We start from the raw sequence: 15,752 nt of genomic DNA, 5'->3' as shown, positions 1-15,752 counted from the left end.
ACCACATGGTGAAAGAGAAAAAATTGCGAGCTTGAATCTACAAAACCCAATTCAAAACCACTAAAATATGAACCAGAAGGTTGCGGGAGTCCTCCATTCATGAACTCTAAAGTTGTTGTACTTTGTAAAGATGGTAAGATGGAGGGGGCATTTGACATTTTGCATGTGACAAGGCAGAATAGATAGCAATTGAATTTAACATATATGTTGATCTATTGGAAGATGGCAGGTTAGTTCAGAATCACATTTTGTTATATGGGTTACAACAAAGTTTATATTTGAGATCCAAACTTGTGAATATGTATAGTGCATGTGAAAGTATAATGGATGCACGAAAACTGTTTGGAAAAATTTCTAAACGAAATGTACTATTATGGAATTCAATGACTAGAGGGTATGCCAACAATGGATTTTGGGAAGAAGCCCTTGGGCTTTATTATGAGATGCTGAGACATGGATTGCAACCTGATGGGTATACATTTCCTTGTGCTCTCAAGGCATGTGCAAGCCTAGGATCTTCTGCTTTATGGCAAGTTAAAGAGATACATCACTGCGTAATTTGGTGCGGGTTAGAATCTGATATGTTTGTGGGTAATGCCCTTGTGATGATGTATGCCAAATGCGGAAGTGTGGAGTATGCACATCAAGTGTTTGAAAAAATGCCTCAGATATATGTCATCTCATGGAATGCAATTATTGGTGGTTATGCGCAGAATGGGGAGAGGGATAATGCCTTGATATTGTTTCAACTAATGGAAATGGAAAGCATGAAACTAGATGTGGTTACAATTGTTAGTATTCTCCCTATGTGCGTGAGCCTAGTGGATTTGCAACAGGGTAAGGGAGTTCATGATTACATAAGAAGAGCTAAATTTTCACATAACCTTTTAGTGGGGAATTCTCTAATAGCTATGTATGCCAAATGCGGGAGCATAAATGATGCGTGCAATGTTTTTGATGGCATGTCCTAGAGAGATGTAGTTTCATGGAATGCCATGATTGTCAGTTATGTCTAGAATGAACGTTGTGATGAGGCTTTGAATCTGTTTTATGAAATGAAACTAACAAATGTAAAGCCTAATGTCATCACATGGAGTACGATAGTTGTAGGATATGCCCAAAATGGGCATGGCTTTGAGGCTTTGGAAGTTTTCCAGCAAATGCTGGAGGTAGGGGTGAAATATGATTTTGTTGCCATTGCCAGTGTTCTCCAGGCATGTGCTCATCTCGTATCTTTACTACAGGGAAATACCATTCATGATTTTGTACTCAAAAATGGACTTGATGAGGAGATTTTGGTGGTGAATGCCCTTATAACTATGTACACGAAATGCGGGAGTATAGGATATGCCAACAAATTGTTTGATGAAATGTTTGAAAGAGATGTGATCTCATGGAATGAAATAATTGGAGGGTATGCAATGCATGGTTATGGTGAGGATCCTCTCAAACTCTTCTACAGAATGCAACAGGTAGACATGAAGCCTGATCATATCACATTGTTTTTCAATTTTGTCAGCATGTAGCCATGTCGGGCTTGTAGATGAAGGATGGCAGTATTTTGATCGCATGAGTCAAGATTATCACATCAGACCCAGGGTCAAACACTATGCCTGCATGGTTATCTTATTGGCCGTGCTGGGCTTATTGATGAGGCTCAAAACCTAATAAATGAGATGCCACTAGATGATCTAGATTTAAATAGGAACGCTACAAATTACAGAGATAACCATAAACACAAAGATGCAGTGGAAATAATACTTCATTTCATTAATGTAAAATATTGAAATATGTTTACAAACAACAATGGAAATAAACCAGCTAGGGCGATGGTAACTTATCTCTGAGAAGAGATGTGGCCACTACATGCCTCTGAACTCTGTTACAATGAGGCTCGAAGGCCTATTTATTGTTTAGAAACAATGGAAAACCCTAAACATCCAAAAACCTAACCCTAGAAGATGAAACGCCAAACTGTGGGACCCGTTTGGGTAAATTGGTACATCAACTTCCCGGGGTCGTAACTTTGGCGTATGATCTCCGTTTGACACGCACAATATCTCATTAGAAAGATCTATCTGAGAATTACAACTTTGGGAAGAGAAACATTAGTCCATGCACCCATGTTGCTCCCAGTTTTCCCAAAAAACGTCATTTAGGGCCTCAAAACGGCTCTGGAAGTTCAAGACCCGAAAAACTGCTAAAAATAGTAAACTATGCTACAATTAAGGAAACTGAAAAGCTGAAAGGAACAATGGTGGGGGTCCAAGTGGACTTGGTAGGTGGCCACCAATATCCACCTAGATCATTCCTCCCCCCTTAGGAAGTAATGGTCCCCATTGCATTGAGTTCCTCCATGAGATGAGGAAACTTTTGCTAAACTTGGTCCCTGGTGAGCAACTTTCCCTGGTGAAGGAGTTGGTTTTCTTTGACAACTCGATACTGTTGGATATTTTGTTGGTGAGTGTTCTTGATCTATGTGTCCATGATTCGATCAATTGCATCTTGTTCCATGCAATCTGGATTTAACTCTGTGGGTGTGAGCTGTTCTACAATGTCGGATGTCTCTAGTAATGGTGGAAAGTATTGCCGAAGGCGGTCCACATTAAACACTAGGTGCAGGCCAAGGAATGGGGGAATGCTGAGCTCAAATGCATTATGTCCTCCAGCGTTGGTAATGGTGTAAGGACCATATCGGAGTGGTTTGAGTTTCTGATAGGCTCCGGTAAGGCATTCCTTTTGCAAATGCAACCAGACTTTGTCGCCCACCTAAAACTTATGCGGCACCTGATTTTGATCATGTCGCTGCTTGTACTTGGCATTTGATTTCTACAGAATGTGATGGACCTGCTGGAAAATATGTTGGATGTGCTCAATGAAGTTGGTTGCCTTATCTATTTCAGACTGGACATGAGCTGAATCTGTGTGAGTAGCTGCAAATGGCATGGCCACATCAATGGGACATAGTGGCTGGAATCCCAAGCCCACCTAAAAAGAGTTGTGGCCAGTCAAGTTGTGAAGAGCCTGATTGTAGCTGTGCTAAACATAGGGGAGGCTCTCGTCCCATGTGCGTGGATGATTTGAGTTGTACATGCGTAGAATGTGTACGATCATCCTATTGAAAACCTTTGTCTGACCATCAGTTTGAGGATGGAAGGCTGCGGACTTAGTGAGTTTGGTGTCCAGCATCGACCAAAGACTGGAGTAAAATGTACTGAGGAACCTGCTGTCCTGATCTAAGATGATAGATTGTGGGATCCCAAAGTGTACCCACACTCGTTCAAAGAAGAGTTTAGTAGTGGCTTCTACTGTGATATTCTTCTTGCAGGCTGCCATAATGGCCATCTTCGAGAACTTGTTGACGACCACAAAAGCACAGTCATTTCCATGCTTAGTGGAAGGAAGGCCTGACATGTAATCCATGGAGATGGATTCCCAAGGTCGACTAGGGGTAGGTAGCGGGGTATAGAGGCCTTGCTTCTTGATGGTCGGTTTGGCAATGACATAGGCAGTGCATGATCTAATGTACTTCCCAACATCCTGTCGAAGATTCAGCCAATAGAAATACTTCTACAGTACTGCCACCATTTTCTCAACCTCGAAATGCCCAGCAGCCCGACTGTAGTGTGCTTCCCAAATCATCTTGGCACGCTCGCTTGAAGGAACATAAATGTGACCCAGGTGGCATAACAAGGCATCCTGGAGGTGAAAATCTGGAACATGTTGACCCTCCAAGAGTGTCTGGTATGTGTGGCCGAATTCTAGGTCACTTTTGTAGAGAAGTGGCCAATCAGAAGTCTCATGCCCACAAGAGTTGAGCGTGGTGGTTAAGCCATTATTGGTGGTCGACTGAGGCAATTTGCAACATTATTAGTGCTGCCCTTCTTGTACTTGATATCAAATGGAACTGTTGCAGGTATGTGGACCACTTCTGATGGCGATCATTCTACAATTTCCCTTGGGCTTGTCTGAACTGCAGGGGTCGGTGGTCTGTGTGGATGACCGTTTCCTTCCCCAAAATGTAATGCTTCCATTGTCGGCAAGCCTGCACAATGGAATACATCTCTTTGTCATAAGTGTGATAATTTCGGACTATGTCTGAAAGTGTCTCATTATGATATGCCACTGGATGCCTGTGTTGAGTAAGGACTACCCCAATAGCATAGTCAGAGGCATCTGTCTCGACCTCAAATGGTTGTTTTAAGTCTGGTAATCCGAGCATTGGTGCTGTGCAAAGGCGATCTTTCAACTCTGTGAATGCCATCTGTTGAGATTCAGACCAAAATAATTTTTCTTTCACTCCTCCCTTGGCGACTTGACTCAAGGGCCAAGTGATATGAGAAAATCCCAACACGAACCTGCTGTAGAAGTTGGCAAGACCTAGAAAGTTGCGGAGCTCTGTCAGAGTGGTTGGAGATGGCCAATCTCGAATGACTTGGATCTTGGTTGGATCCACATGCACCCCTTTTTCATCAATAATGTATCCCAGATACTGAACCTGGGTCATGCCAAAAGTGCATTTCTCCAAATTGGCACATAAATTGTGTTGTTGTAGTGTTTGGAGAACATGTCAGATGTGGTGGAGGTGCTCTTCCAAACTCTTGCTGAAGATCAGGATGTCATCCAAGTATACCACTACAAATGAGTTGGTGAATGGCCGCAAGATGTCATCCATTAGCCTCATGAAGGTTGCAAGATCATTCATCAATCCGAAAGGCATAACCAACCATTCGATATCATTGCTCCTAGTTTTCCCAAAAAACGTCGTTTAGGGCCTCAAAACGGCTCTGGAAGTTTAGGACCTAAAAAACTGCTAAAAATAGTAAATTGTGCTACAATTAAGGAAACTGAAAAGCTAAAAGGAACAATGGCGGGGGTCCAAGTGGACATGGCAGGTGGCCACAATATCCACCTGGATCACTAGAACCCGATGCTGATGTCTGGGGAGCCTTGCTTGGTGCATGTAGAATTCATGGCAACATAGAGCTCGCAGAAAAGGTGGCTGGGAAGCTTTTTAATTTAAAGCTAGAAAACAGTGGGTACTATGTTTTGCTCTCAAACATATATGCTACAGCTGGCATGTGGGATGTGTAACAAAGGTGAGAATAATGATGAAAAATAGAAGACTGAAAAAGTCACCAGGATGCAACTTGATTGATGTAAATAGGCAGATCAATAAATTTCTTGTAGGAGACAGATCACACCCTGAGTTTGATCAAATTTATGCATTGCTGGAGACCTTGTCTGGGAAGATGAAAGAAGCAAGGTATGTTCCTAACACAAATTTTGTGTTGCATGACGTTGAAGAATAGGTCAAAGAGAACATGCTTTACTGTCATAACGAGAAGTTGGCCATTGATTTTGGCCTTATCCACACAAGCCCCGAAACCCTTATAAGGATCACAAGAAACCTTCATGTGTGTGATGACCACCACAATGCAACAAAGCTTATAGCCAAGATTTCTAATCGAGAAACTATTGTGAGGTATGCGAATCATTTCCATCATTTCAAAGATGGGGTATGCTCATGTGGGGATTATTGGTGATTCCCTCTTAATGGACAATAAAAATAACAGTTTCCACAACAAGAAGCATGAAGACATGCTTTGGTTGACAAATGGTAGTTGCAATTAGTAGCTGCTAGAGTAAGGTGTTTCTAGATGGAAGGCTCAATAATATGTTAGTGCAAATTATTCTTTCATGCAGACATGCTTTGAGATGCTTTGGTTGAAAAAGGGTCATTGCAATTAGTAGTTACTAAAGTGTTTTGAGATGGAGGGTTAAACAATATGTTGATGCAAATTACTTTGAATTACAATTTTCCTATTGGACAAATTGTTATGAAGCACATCATTGAACTAAAAACACAAAGTAAAGGATGAAATGAGCCCAACCGGAAACATGCAACATGGAGAAACAAGCATCTACTAACTGTCTCACTATCTCTGAGGCTTCTTGTTTCAGTGTTCACAGTAGGAACTGCGATATATTATTTCAATAACCAATTTCATTTTGTTAGTATTGATTTCCTACAGAGAAGCCCAACTTTGATTGTGAGCAGTCCAATATTTGATTTTAGAAGATACAAATTCCAGATGATATCCTGTGGACCTTTCGTTCCTTGACTAAAAATTGGGTGGAAATCAAATAATTACCAGTTTATGTATTAGTTCTACTTTTTTGGTCCTTTTTTTGGTTACGACAAAAAAGTTTGGAGACATTGGGAGTAACATAGCAGCCAAGTGTAATTCTGGGTGGCCATTTGGTGTAGTTAGTAGATTTCAAATACGCTCCAAAATTTTAGATACAACGAATGCTTTGGAAATCTAGAGGCTTCAACTTGGATTAGTTTACAGCGGATGTGCAGATGTAGAAATATATGTTATTCCCAGGCTTTCTCATGTTGAAGAAGCTATGTAATTTGTAAAGAAAAAATGAATGGTATGGAAAAGACTTCACTTGAAAGTCATCCCCCTTTTAAATCATATTCTCATTATAAAGTTATGTTTTTTTTTTGTTCTTGTTCTCCACAATTTCCAATCCAATGATTGCAATAATTGAGTTTTTAACTGAATTGTTCTTTTTTAAATGGAAAGTTTGGGCTTATAGTGGGGACTGGTTAATTTTTCTCTCCATCCATTTGTTGTCAAGGTTGCTGGCACTTTCACCAGTCTCAGATGCAAATTTTATTAGATCCCACCTGTCGAGATTTGAACTTGAGTTATCTTCACAACAAGCAATTGGACTTGCCACTAAACCTTAGTTGGATGGACAAATATCTGACTATTTTATAAGTAGTTGTAAGTTATTTTTTGTATCCAACTGTACCAATTTTTTTATTTCTGTAAACTGACACAAAGGCAAACAATTGTTGGAATGTCTCTATTTGGCCACCAATGCTATCCATAAGGTGTATTCTATAGAGTGATTGGCAATATTAAAATTTAATGTCAGATTATGTGCATATGGTTTTCTTGCCATGCATTGACTACTGAATACTAAAGTTTAAACACATTATTGATTATAGACCATATTCATGGTATGGCTCAAGGATATTTTTCTTCATTTTTTTACCATGTTGCTACCCTCTAGCACATAGGAAAGAATGAGATTGCTGGTATTTTTCCAACCGCAATCAACAATTAGCTCTCAAAAATCCCCAATGTAACAAGCTACAGGCTTGCATATACTTGAGCCCCAATCTTTTATGTGCATCCTAGAAATTCCTGTGCAGTTGGGTCAACTATTCAGATTGGAATGCATCTTTTTAGGAGGAAATCAACTCGTAAGTGGTATCAACACAACATTACCTATTCTTACTTTTCTAAATAATTGCTCCTTCCTTGAACAAATACACTTAGGTGAAAATCATCTTACTAACACCCTACCTTTTCCCATTGAACAATTTTCCCCACTGTTTGTGTTCAATTTGAGCCACAATGAAATAGGTGGAAAAATACCACCAGAGATTGGAAAACTGGTTAATCTGACATACCTTAATTTAGAGTGGAATATCAATGGATCCATTCCTTCAACACTTGGCAGACTTCAAAAGTTGAAAAGATTGTATCTGGACAAAAACAAGTTACAAGGAAATATCCCAACGGAAATTGGAAGGGTACAAACATTAGGACCCTTATCTCTGAGCCAAAACAAGTTCTATGGAATTTTTTTTCACTCTTTGGGTCAATTGAAACAACTGAGAGACCTCTACCTTGATCAAAACAAATTATCCGGAAACATATCCCCCAACATAGGAGATTGCCTGAGATTGGAGGTGTTGGACCTGGCTCACAATAGGTTCCATGGAAATATACCACGAATAGTTGCAGGTCTTCCAAATTTGCAATTCTTCTTCAACTTGTCCAACAATTTATTAGAAGGTCCCCTGCCTTTGGAAATTAGAAAAATGACCATGGTTCAGCAAATAAATGTTGCTTTCAATCAATTAACGGGTTCTATTCCAAGCCAACTTGAAAGCTGCACAAAAGTACAATATCTCAATCTGTCGTTGAACTCATTTGATGTCCCAATTCCTGATTCACTTGGGAAAATGGGATTTTAGGAGGACTTGGATTTCTCTGGCAACAATTTATCAGGCACAATACCAATGTCCCTAGAAAACCTTAAAATGCATCACCATATGAACTTCTCTTTCAATAAGTTGATGGGGGAAGTTCCCAAAGGCGGGATTTTCCAAAGACATAAGAGCAGAGCATTCATGGGATATCTCGGTCTGAGTAGACAATGGGTACAGTTGCCACCATGTCCATCACCTATTTCCAATATTCACAATAATCATTGGCTTGTGAAAATGGTAATGATTCCTTTTGGCATTTGTGTTGTTGTAATATGAATTTTATTCATTGGATTCTTAATTTGGCAACATGGCAAGGGATAGGTTCGGGGAGAGCTTTCCTCGAGATTACAAAAGCTATTCCTTGGAATTCAGGCCCTCCAAGAATTTCACAGGAAGAACTTATTTCTGCAATTAACCGACTTAGTGGTGCGAACTTGTTAGGAGTTGGTAGTTTCAAATTAGTTTATAAAGGAGTCTTGATCAATGACATGTTGGTTGCAATCAAGGTCCTCAATTTTCAAAATGAAGAGGCTCACTGAAGTTATATCAGTGAATGTAATGAGTTGGGAAAAGTTAGACACCAGAATTTGATCAGAATCATTACCTGTTGTTCAAACCTTGATATCAAAGCTTTAGTATTTCCATATTTGCAAAATGGCAGATTAGAAAAGTGGTTATACCCTGGTGAAGATGTATGTCAATTGAGCTTCAATCAAAGACTACACATCACCATAGACATAGCTCAAGGTTTGGCATATCTGCACCACCAATGTTTTGTGCAAGTGGTACATTGTGATTTAAAACCAAGTAATGTGATTTTAGGAGATGACATGATAGGTTATATAGCAAACTTTGGTATTGTAAGAATAATTTTTGCAAATGCTATAGATTCAATGACTTTTTCACATACACTTAAAGGATCCATTGGTTGTATTTCCCCAGGTATGACTTTTTGGCTAGTTATACACATTCATGTCTTACTTTTTGTCACATTTATAGATTTCTTATTTGATTTTCTTTTTGTTAAAATGGTTTGAATAATTTTGTCCAATATGGATTGGGTGAAAGCGTTTCATCAAAAAGAGATGTATATAGTTATGGAATAGTATTTTTGGATATTTTAACAAAGAAGAAACCAACCAACGCATATTTGTGGGGGGATTGAATCTTCCAAAATGGATAACCATTAATTTTCCAAATAAAATGGAAGTTGTTTACAATAGTCTATTGAGAAAACCCAGTGATGACACAAATGAACTACCAATAAAAGCAAGGCTTGTTACCGAACTGATGAGTATTGGGCTTTTATGCACTAAAGACCCTTGGCATCATTGGAGGCTTAGAGAGAATTAGAAAAACTTGGCAGTCATAGATATGTGTTTTCTTTAGTAATTTTTTGTATGCAGAAAATTACTTTTTTAAGGTGGAAAAACTTATAATAAATTAGTTGTGAACCACCTTTGAGGACAATGATCACTAACTCTTATGCGTGAATGTGAGTTGATTTATCATCATCATTCAAGAAAAAAATGACTAACTATATATATAAAGAAAACAAATTCTTAACCAACTAAAAACAATTTTAAATCTTACTCCAAAATCTATAAATAAAAATACTATAAAATTAAGTATACAAATATGTATGTAATATATTTTTATAAATAGAGAATTCAATTGAGTTGTTTCAATAAACTTAAATTCAAGTTGAAATTTCCATTTTAATAAAAACATAGTACAAAACATGTTATAATACAATAAATTGCTCATTTAAAAAAATGCCACTACAATGGTCATGGCCCTATCAAAAAGTTTTTCGCATGATTTCCCAAAAAAACAACTTCATATTGATCTGAATCCAAAAAGCAACAATATTAGTCCTTTTGAATAACAAGGACAACAATATTAGCACTTTGGTAACATTTTCTAAATACTGCAAATATATGTTAAATATAAAATTTTAATCAAAATCATATATATATATCTATATATATATATATATATATATATATATATATATATATATATGAATGATATTAAATATTTAAAAAATTAAAAAAATATTTTAAATTACCATGGACAAAGATAATAATGCATTTTAAATTTTATTTGCTATACTTCATATTGGAATTGCTACATAGTATTTGTACATAATATACAAATAAAAATAAAATAATAAATGTATTATATTAAATATTAAAAATATAACAAATTATTTTAGATTACAATAAACAAAGATAATAATATATTTTAAATGTTATTCAGCTATATTTCATATTAGCATTCTACATATTATTTGTATTATAATATATTAATCTTTATTAAATATATAAACTAGAAATTTGTGATTATATATATTTTAAAAATTTTATGTATAAAATTTAAATATTTTAATAAATTTGAATCTTTGAATCATTATTTTGTTTTGATTAGAAAAGAGTTGCATAAGCTAAATAAGATTACTTTTTGAATATGAAAATATAATAAAAATTAACTTAGATAAAAGTAAACATACATGCATTAAAACGTATCTATATCATTAAAACTTATTCATATCTAGAACTAAAAAATGAATATCATGAATATTTTTTATTTAAATCATTTTTAAATAATATTTGTATATAACTTAATTTTGTTTTATAATAATATTTTAAAATATAATAAATAATTTGTAATAAATTAAGTTTTATAATAATTAAAATAGTTACATTTTAATTTAATAGTATTGAAAATTAATACTTATTAATATCCAAAATACAATTTTAATTTAAAATTATTTATACCATAAATTTATTTTCAAGTATTCTTTAACAATGCAACTCACAAAGTTCCCAAATTCCCTAAAAAGTTCCAAACAAAGGGATGCTTCCTTCATGTTCCCAACTTACCAAAAAGAGGAGCGATTCCTGTACAACTATGTTCATTGCTCATCAAATTGTCACGATTATTGGAAGCATCCCTAACTTTAAATATATCTTTAAATTATAATTATAAATGATGTTTAAATGTTTAATATTTTCATATTCATTGAATATCTTGGTTGGCATCTCTATTTTCAAATAAGGCTTCCAGAATTTTTGGATTAAAAAAATTAAGTGAATTTGTGATCTAAAGTTCTTAGCAATAGAAAGTCTCTACGTCTTGTTAGTAAACAAAATATTTAAACTCAATAGGTGTTTTTATGCCATGATTTGTGCAAACATTAATCTCTCATAGCTTGAGAGAAGTGGTAGAGAAAAGATTAATATCTCCTACCTTGATAGAAGTGGTGGTCAAGATCAACACATACAAGAACTTTGTGGTGGAATATTATCAAAACTAATAGAGGGATATGCAAGAGTGTACAGTAAGAACATTGACAAACACGCCCACTGAAGCTTGCAACTTTGTTTATTGGAAGAGAAAATTATGTTTCTTTTTTCCAAACATCTAAGTTAGTATATTTTAGTTTAATGAATATGTTTTCCTATTATCATATATGGTTTCATACTTTAACAAAAAATTCGCCAGGACTTCACAATGTTTTATTATTCAGTGAAAGATTTGGGAAGATCTTACAAGATTTTATAATTCAATGAGATTCACCATGATTTTACAAAATAATATAACCTGTTGAGAGATTCGCCAAAAAAAATTATATATACATATTATATTATTGATAAAATCGCTTTCCATTTTTCCTGTGTATCATGGGGATTCACCCATTTTTTATACATATAAATTTAGGGGGTTTTTAAAATTTTTCCTGCTTCTGGGTGGGAACAGGAAATAAAGATGTATAATATTGAGCAAGTTCCTCCCACAAGTACAACTACGTCTTCGTATTCAGATATATGACAATACTTATAGCATGACACCTTTCCTTCACATATATCAACTAAACATAAGAGGGTGATACGTCTTAAAGCATTATATTACCAACTTGTGCATGGTGTTCTTTTTCGAAAGTTGCACGACAATGGTGTCCTGCTTAAATTCTTAGAGCCTCCAAATTAAGAATGGGTGTTAAGAGATATTCATGATGGAACAGCAAGTGGACACTTCGTGGGTGATACTACTGCTCATAAGGTAATGAGGGCAATTATTATTGGCCCACATTATTTAAGGATGCTCATGCCTATGCCTAAAAGTGTCCAATGTGTCAAAGGTGTGTTGGTCGTGATTAGAGGTCAACTGCCCCATTGCTACCAATAACAGTGGAAGAACCATTCCAACAAAGGGGATTAGATGTCATCAAATTTTTTTTCCTCATTCGTCAAAAAAACATCGATATATTCTAACAGTAATTGATTATTTATCTCAGTGGGTGAAAGGAGTTCCGCTAAGACAAATTAACGATCAGGAAGTCATCCAATTTCTTAAACAAACCATCATAACCATGTTCAACAGTCCTACATCTCTTGTCTTTGGTAATGCAACTTATTTTTCCTTGTTAAATATTTATGAGTTTGCATTAGAAAATGGTATTGTTTTAAAGCATGCATCAAACTACTACCCATAGGGAAGGGTTTGGATGAGTCCACAAACAAAAATCTGATCCGTATTATCAAGAAAACCATCTTCTTTGAACAAAATAACTGACATAATTCTTTGGTGAATAAATTATGGGCTTACCGTGTCACTCCCAAACCCTCTCTGAAGACCTATCCCTACTTCCTTGTATACGGAAAAGAAGCAATCCTTTCACCAAACATGTACCTCACCACCTTATAACTTTCTCAATAATCTCAAGGCAAACCACGTCTCCTTGTTTAGAGTTGGATAGATACCCTTCTTAAGCTTGAGGAAGAACACTCAAAGAAAAATAAAGTTTTGCTATCCACCAAAACTGAATCAACTGTTGGTTTGATAAGAAATCATCAAGGAACAAAATTTTTGGCGTAGGTGACTTAGTACTGAAGTGGGACAAAGTCCATGAAGAGAAAGGCAAGCACACCAAGTTTCAATCTCTGTGGATTGGACCTTATACCATAATTGAGAAGATTGGCCACAATTCTTATATATTGAAATATTTAGATGGGAGGACTGAACCTTTTCTTGTCAATGGCCGAGATATTAAACACTATTTCTAGTAACATCCCTGGGCTATGTTCTTACCTTTGTAGAATTTTATTTTCGTGTCTCCAATTGTTTGCGCTATTATGTCGTTTCATGTCTTTCTTGTTTTCCAATTTTTTTGGATAATGTACTCAAATAAGATCTTGTGTGAGAGTGTATGTATGGCCTGAAAAGATTATGTGGCAAAACAAATAGGGATTGTGGCAACTACAATGCTTGACTATTTGTTAAGTCTCCTTCTTTTTTTGGGTCTAAGTATTTGGTCAAGTGATGTCTAGATGGAAAACACAAGCCATACAAAATGGATAACTCTTAGTGGACCTATGATGCCCAAACCCATGAATCCTCATTTTGATTTGGAATTCTACACAGTGGTGGGTTCATGTGTTGATCTGACAGAGTAGAGAAAGAAAAGGAGAAATCCTCAAAATGAGCCTATCAATTTCAGACATTATACGAAGTGTCACTTTTGGTTTTCAAGTGTCATTTCATGTTCTCACACATATTCAAATTTTCATGTTCCTTCCTAAGTGTTGTTAGATCACTAAGGGAAGCAATAATGCGCTTTCGAGTCATAATGCACTAATTAGTCACAAAATGACACGTATGTGTTGCAAATGCATATACTTTATTTGTTATACTTGAAGATTGTTTGTGAAATGCGGTTTTGGTGTATATTTCTCATTCTTGGGTCCTATCTAAGTTTTATTGTTGATTTGATATGTGTTATGCCTGATTATACCCCTAACTTAGTGTGATTTTACATGTTTCACCCTTCTATACTTAGTAATTTTTCTAACTTTGCAAGTTTTCCCTCTAGGCTAGGAAGAATGCACTTCACACTTATAAGGCCTAGTGGAGACCCTCCTTGTCAGCTAAAATTGTGACTTATGCCACCCTAAGTCCTCTCTCTGTCCCTCCTATGCATTGCACAATTCTGGTCAGCATACTCTCCTCCTTGCTATTTGTCCTTCCTCATCGTGCCAGTCAAGCCCATGTCTCCCAATGTTGCACATTGCACACTTCCAATGGGTAGTGATGCCTCCCCTTGTGCCTTATTATTGCGAAATGTTCCCTCCTCGTGTCCCTCCCTAGTGCAGGGCACACTTTTAGTGGATAGTCATGCTCCCTTACCCCTTGCAACTGCGACTTGCACCCACCTTGTCTCCCCCTCCTCCAGAGTTTTGCATGGCACAATCACAGTTAGCAACGAAGCCCTACTCTGTCTCCTGCAAGTGATATCTCCACCCAGAAGGCCTCTCCCTCTCTCCTTTGCACACTATTGAGCCACAATTAGAAAATTTGCATGAAGCATGATAAAATAAAAGATTTTTGAGCTAATGTTTTCTTTCCATGAGTGATATATACTTGCAGGTGTTCAATAAAGCATGGAAAATATCTGTGGGGATATTTGTCAAGAAAGGCTACACATCTTGAAGATAAAAGGCACAAAGGAACCTTGTTGCGATAGTTGAATGGAAGATGGATTCAGATGATCAAAGTGACTCGTGAAGACTCCGTGATTTCTCAAGACCCTTGGGACGGTAAAAGAAAACAAAATTGCAAAGATCTATTAAAAATATTGAAGATACAGTGGCAGTGTCATCACTTACCAGAGAACTCCACGTTACAAGTCAATATGAGTCCATGTCATCAATTTTTATGACTTGTCATGTTGTTGTCACATGATGATGTAATTTTGGGAAATATTGTAAAGGTAAATATGTGGAAGTCCAAGAGTCATATACATTAGAGGAATCTTGAGGTATAAAATGGGCCTCCAAAGAAAAATATAGAACCAAAATAAACTTTATAAGAATCAATAGGATTCAAGATGATGATGTTAACCATGGTCGATTATTCACCATTTTTGGAGTAAAAAAGTAAAAAGATTAAAAAATAATAAAATAATAAAACTATTTTTTCAACTTATCTCCCTAATTTTTTTACTCAAATTTCAAGTGGGAGTTCTCGTTGGATGAAAAATTTAATTCCTCATCCAAAGATTACCCATGCTGCATACTTTCGATGGACCCCGCTACATGCAAAATGAGAAATATATGAAAAAAATTGATTTCAAACACATTTTTCATGTATTTCTCATTTTTTCATGTAGCAGGGTCCATCAATAGTATGCAACATGAGTACTCCTTTTATGAGGAATGAAATTCTACATCCAATGAGTGTTCCTGCTCAAAATTTGAGTAAATCCATAAGGAGATAAGTTGAAAAAGTAGTTTTTTATTTTTCCCCTCTAAAATTTGATGATGTAATGTAATATTATTTTATTATTTCCACTATTATTTGATAATTTCATTAGGAGTCCCATTTTAGACCTCAAAATTCCTCTAATGAGTCATTAGGAAAAGTCCAAAAATCTCATGGAAGTTAGAAGGTCACATTAGAAGTGGAAGGTTCATGAGGGTAGTCCAAGAGTCATGAGGAATATCAAGGGCCATTCCTCTTGTTATAAAAGAAGCCTCATTACTCAAGCAAATGAATTTTCACCTTGGCTTCTCCACCTAGGCATTAGAGAGGAATATTTTTCTTTTGGATAGAAATTATTGGCTTAATTCTCCACTATTGGAGCTAGTCATGTATCACAGTATCATTGTAT

General features: G+C 36.1%; 2 pseudogenes; both read left to right on the top strand.

Moving 5' to 3' along the window:
• The first annotated feature begins 323 nt into the window (after nucleotides 1–323).
• LOC149230090 (pentatricopeptide repeat-containing protein At4g21065 pseudogene) lies at nucleotides 324–971 on the top strand (annotated as a pseudogene).
• An 84-nt stretch (nucleotides 972–1,055) lies between these two features.
• LOC149230089 (pentatricopeptide repeat-containing protein CRR2, chloroplastic pseudogene) lies at nucleotides 1,056–1,526 on the top strand (annotated as a pseudogene).
• Nucleotides 1,527–15,752: the final 14,226 nt, after the last annotated feature.

The sequence above is a fragment of the Pinus tabuliformis genome, chromosome J (assembly GCF_031772625.1).
Source record: "Pinus tabuliformis cultivar Carrire ecotype Pingquan chromosome J, CPIR1, whole genome shotgun sequence".
Lineage (NCBI taxonomy): Eukaryota > Viridiplantae > Streptophyta > Pinopsida > Pinales > Pinaceae > Pinus > Pinus tabuliformis.
The sequence above is the reverse complement of the archived record's forward strand: the minus strand, read 5'-3'. Positions and strand labels throughout refer to the sequence as shown.